At 48.4% G+C, this 4,501-nt stretch overlaps 1 pseudogene across 1 annotated transcript; it reads left to right on the forward strand.

The window, feature by feature from the left end:
* The first annotated feature begins 1,616 nt into the window (after positions 1-1,616).
* LOC149984281 (tetraspanin-8 pseudogene) lies at positions 1,617-4,251 on the forward strand (annotated as a pseudogene). The gene is made up of 2 exons (XR_016494944.1): positions 1,617-2,534; positions 3,346-4,251. The product of XR_016494944.1 is annotated as a tetraspanin-8 pseudogene (transcript).
* Positions 4,252-4,501: the final 250 nt, after the last annotated feature.

The raw sequence follows: 4,501 nt of genomic DNA on the forward strand, positions 1-4,501 counted from the left end.
AGATGCACTCACACCTGCCTGCTGCCATTCCTGAGCAAGCTCTGTACTGGTGGTGCCCCGATCCCGCAGCTGAATCAACTTTAGGAGACAGTCCTGGCGCTTGCTGGACTTTCTTGGACGCCCTGAAGCCTTCTTCACAACAATTGAACCGCTCTTCTTGAAGTTCTTGATGATCCGATAAATGGTTGATTTAGGTGCAATCTTACTGGCAGCAATACCCTTGCATGTGAAGCACTTTTTGTGCAAAGCAATGATGTCAGCACTTGTTTCCTTGCAGGTAACCATGGTCGTCAGAGGAAGAACAATGATTCCAAGCACCACCCTCCTTTTGAAGCTTCCAGTCATTTATTCGAACAATCAGCATGACAGAGTGATCTCCAGTCTTGATACAGTGTGCAGCATAGAGTACATAGTCCTTTAGTCTCTGTGGATCTGGTGGAGGCTGGTGAGGGCCACAGCATATGGGGAGAGAAACTGTTCATGTGGAGGCTGGTGAGGGCCACAGCACGGGGAGAGAAACTGTTCAGGTGGAGGCTGGTGAGGGCCACAGCACGGGGAGAGAAACTGTTCAGGTGGAGGCTGGTGAGGGCCACAGCACGGGGAGAGAAACTGTTCAGGTGGAGGCTGGTGAGGTCCACAGCACGGGGAGAGAAACTGTTCAGGTGGAGGCTGGTGAGGTCCACAGCACGGGGAGAGAAACTGTTCAGGTGGAGGCTGGTGAGGTCCACAGCACGGGGAGAGAAACTGTTCAGGTGGAGGCTGGTGAGGTCCACAGCACGGGGAGAGAAACTGTTCAGGTGGAGGCTGGTGAGGTCCACAGCACGGGGAGAGAAACTGTTCAGGTGGAGGCTGGTGAGGTCCACAGCACGGGGAGAGAAACTGTTCAGGTGGAGGCTGGTGAGGTCCACAGCACGGGGAGAGAAACTGTTCAGGTGGAGGCTGGTGAGGTCCACAGCACGGGGAGAGAAACTGTTCAGGTGGAGGCTGGTGAGGTCCACAGCACGGGGAGAGAAACTGTTCAGGTGGAGGCTGGTGAGGTCCACAGCACGGGGAGAGAAACTGTTCAGGTGGAGGCTGGTGAGGGCCACAGCACGGGGAGAGAAACTGTTCAGGTGGAGGCTGGTGAGGGCCACAGCACGGGGAGAGAAACTGTTCAGGTGGAGGCTGGTGAGGGCCACAGCACGGGGAGAGAAACTGTTCAGGTGGAGGCTGGTGAGGTCCACAGCACGGGGAGAGAAACTGTTCAGGTGGAGGCTGGTGATGGCCACAGCACGGAGAGAGAAACTGTTCAGGTGGAGGCTGGTGAGGTCCACAGCACGGGGAGAGAAACTGTTCAGGTGGAGGCTGGTGATGGCCACAGCACGGAGAGAGAAACTGTTCAGGTGGAGGCTGGTGAGGGACACAGCACGGGGAGAGAAACTGTTCAGGTGGAGGCTGGTGAGGGACACAGCACGGAGAGAGAAACTGTTCAGGTGGAGGCTGGTTTGTCATGATTATTAACCTGATCCGTTTGCATGAGGAAAGTCTTCAGGGCATGCTAAAAAAGTATTTGCATGTCATACAGGATACAGCTGAAGTCATGCATTTAATCTAACAGCCTCAAGCAGAGCTCACTGCTCAGACTTTGTTGAAGTAGTCTAGCAGAGGGCTGAGCCAGCGTCAGTTTTTAGATAACGTTTTTTTTTAAGTAGAAAACGGTTGGTTTCTGGAATGAGGAGTCACTAGCCAAACCTACAGCTTCGGGTTGTTATTTTTTTAATATATATTTTTTTACATAGGTGACAGATCTGGTACACTCACTCTCACACACTGTACATCTTCAAGTTGCTCTGTCACGTCTTGCCTGGCTGTTGGAAGCTTAGAAGATGGCTGTGAACAAATGTATCAAGTACTTCCTCTTTGTTTTCAACCTGCTGTTCTGGATCAGTGGATGCATCATCCTTGGAGTCTCCATCTACCTCAAAGTGAACCCTGTGTTTGGGGGGTTGTTACCGGGGCTGAACCTGCTGATAGCCGTCGGTACCATCATCACGGTGCTTGGCTTCCTGGGCTGCTTTGGTGCCATCAGGGAAAGCCGCGTCATGCTCATGCTGTTCTTTGTCGGGCTGCTCCTCATCTTCATCCTCCTGGTGATCGCTGGAATCCTGGGAGCTGTCGGAGTGAATAAGATTGAGGAATGGTTGACGGAAAAGCTGCTACCGCTGAGGAACCAGTCGTCTTTGTTCCAGATGTTCATGCAGAAACTGGAAGAGCAGGCAAAATGTTGTGGACTGATCCATGGACCTTCAGACTGGGGCTCAACAGTCCCCGCCTCTTGTGACTGCCGTGACACCACTCAGGAGTGCAAACTCGCAGACGGACAACGCAAAGTGTACTTGAGACCTTGTACCAAGTTGGTGATGTCAGTCATCGCGAAGGGTACATTCATCACCCTGGGGATTGCATTTGGCATCGCAGTCTTGATGATCTTTGGAATGGCCTTCGCCATGACCCTGTATTGCCAGATTGGGGAGACGTATGCCACGTTAAACTAGGTACAGCTGCACTATACTATAGCACCTTAACCTAGGTACATCTACACTATACCACCCTAACCTAGGTACATCTACACTATACTATACCACCTTAACCTAGGTACATCTACACTATACCACCTTAACCTAGGTACATCTACAATATACCACCTTAACCTAGGTACATCTACACTATACCATACCACCTTAACCTAGGTACATCTACACTATACTATACCACGTTAACCTAGGTACATCTACACTATACCATACCACCTTAACCTAGGTACATCTACACTATACTATACCACGTTAACCTAGGTACATCTACACTATACTATACCACCTTAACCTAGGTAGATCTATACTATACCACCTTAACCTAGCTACATCCACACTATACTAAACTGAATTGAGGTGGAATTGACTCCAACCCTTTGTATTGTAAAGCATCCCATTGTGTTTTTCTATATCATATACCCGTGCCAAACGACAATCTGACTAGTTTTTCTGATTTATGATAAAGGATGTCAGTTTCTTGACCTGAAGTTGATTCATCCACATCTCGTTGAAGATGTGTGTATGTGTATTTTTAAAGTGAATTAGTTTTCTACTGCTCAAGACTTGTCTCTGAAGTAGGTGCCTGTGGTGGTCATACACTCAGTGGTGTCAAGGACTTCAGTAAAAATACTTTAAAGTACTACTTAAGTAGTTTTTTTTGGGGGGTGGTATCTGTACTTTACTATTTCTATTTTTGACAACTTTTACTTCACTACATTCCTAAAGAAAATAATGTTATTTTGACTCCATAAATTTTCTCTCATTTTGACAGGTCCAATTGACGCGCTTATCAAGATAACATCCCTGATCGTCCCTACTGCCTCTGATCTGGAGGACTCACTAAACAGAGAACATCCCTGGTCATCCCTACTGCCTCTGGTCTGGCTGACTCACTAAACAGAGAACGTCCCTGGTCATCCCTACTGCCTCTGATCTGGAGGACTCACTAAACAGAGAACATCCCTGGTCCATCCCTACTGCCTTTGATCTGGAGGACTCACTAAACAGAGAACATCCTTTGTCCCTCCCTACTGCCTCTGATCTGGAGGACTCACTAAACAGAGAACATCCCTTGTCCCTCCCTACTGCCTCTGATCTGGAGGACTCACTAAACAGAGAACATCCCTGGTCCATCCCTACTGCCTCTGATCTGGCACACTCACTAAACAGAGAACATCCCTGGTCCATCCCTACTGCCTCTGATCTGGAGGACTCACTAAACAGAGAACATCCCTGGTCATCACTACTGCCTCTGATCTGGCACACTCACTAAACAGAGAACATCCCTGGTCCATCCCTACTGCCTCTGATCTGGAGGACTCACTAAACAGAGAACATCCCTGGTCCCTCCCTACTGCCTCTGATCTGGCACACTCACTAAACACAAACGCTTAATTTGTAAATGATGGCGTGATGCAATATGTCCCTGGCTTTTTTTGTAAATAAAATACAAAACATGACAATGGCACCATCTGGTTGTCTTAATATGAAGAATTTGAAATTATTTCTACTTTTACTTACTTTCAGTGGTGACCTGTCATTCAGGTGTTTAAGCGGGGGGGGGGGGACTTGCCTGTTTTGCCTGTTATTTTGACGTTAATGCGTGTCACATATCAGTTTGCAAACGATGTACAAAAAACAATATATCATCATTGAGTTAATAAAGCAGCGTACAAACATGGTCTCTTTCTTTTGTTGTTGTTGAGTACAGCAGTTCCTAAAGGCAGGTGTTTCAGCCTAGCTCAGTGCTCTCTGTGGTGGTGGTGGTGGGGCGAGCCAGCAGAAAATACGGAGGGCTGCGCCGTGATTGGCTCAGTGTTCTGTCACTCATGGAGATTTTTACATCACTGCCAAGTGTTAAGAGGAGACATTGAACATTCTAGCCCTTTCGGCTGCTGCCGTAGAGGGTGCCCATCCAAGAAGGCTCA

This window comes from Oncorhynchus mykiss, chromosome 3 (assembly GCF_057628025.1).
Source record: "Oncorhynchus mykiss isolate SJ-2025 chromosome 3, ASM5762802v1, whole genome shotgun sequence".
NCBI lineage: Eukaryota > Metazoa > Chordata > Actinopteri > Salmoniformes > Salmonidae > Oncorhynchus > Oncorhynchus mykiss.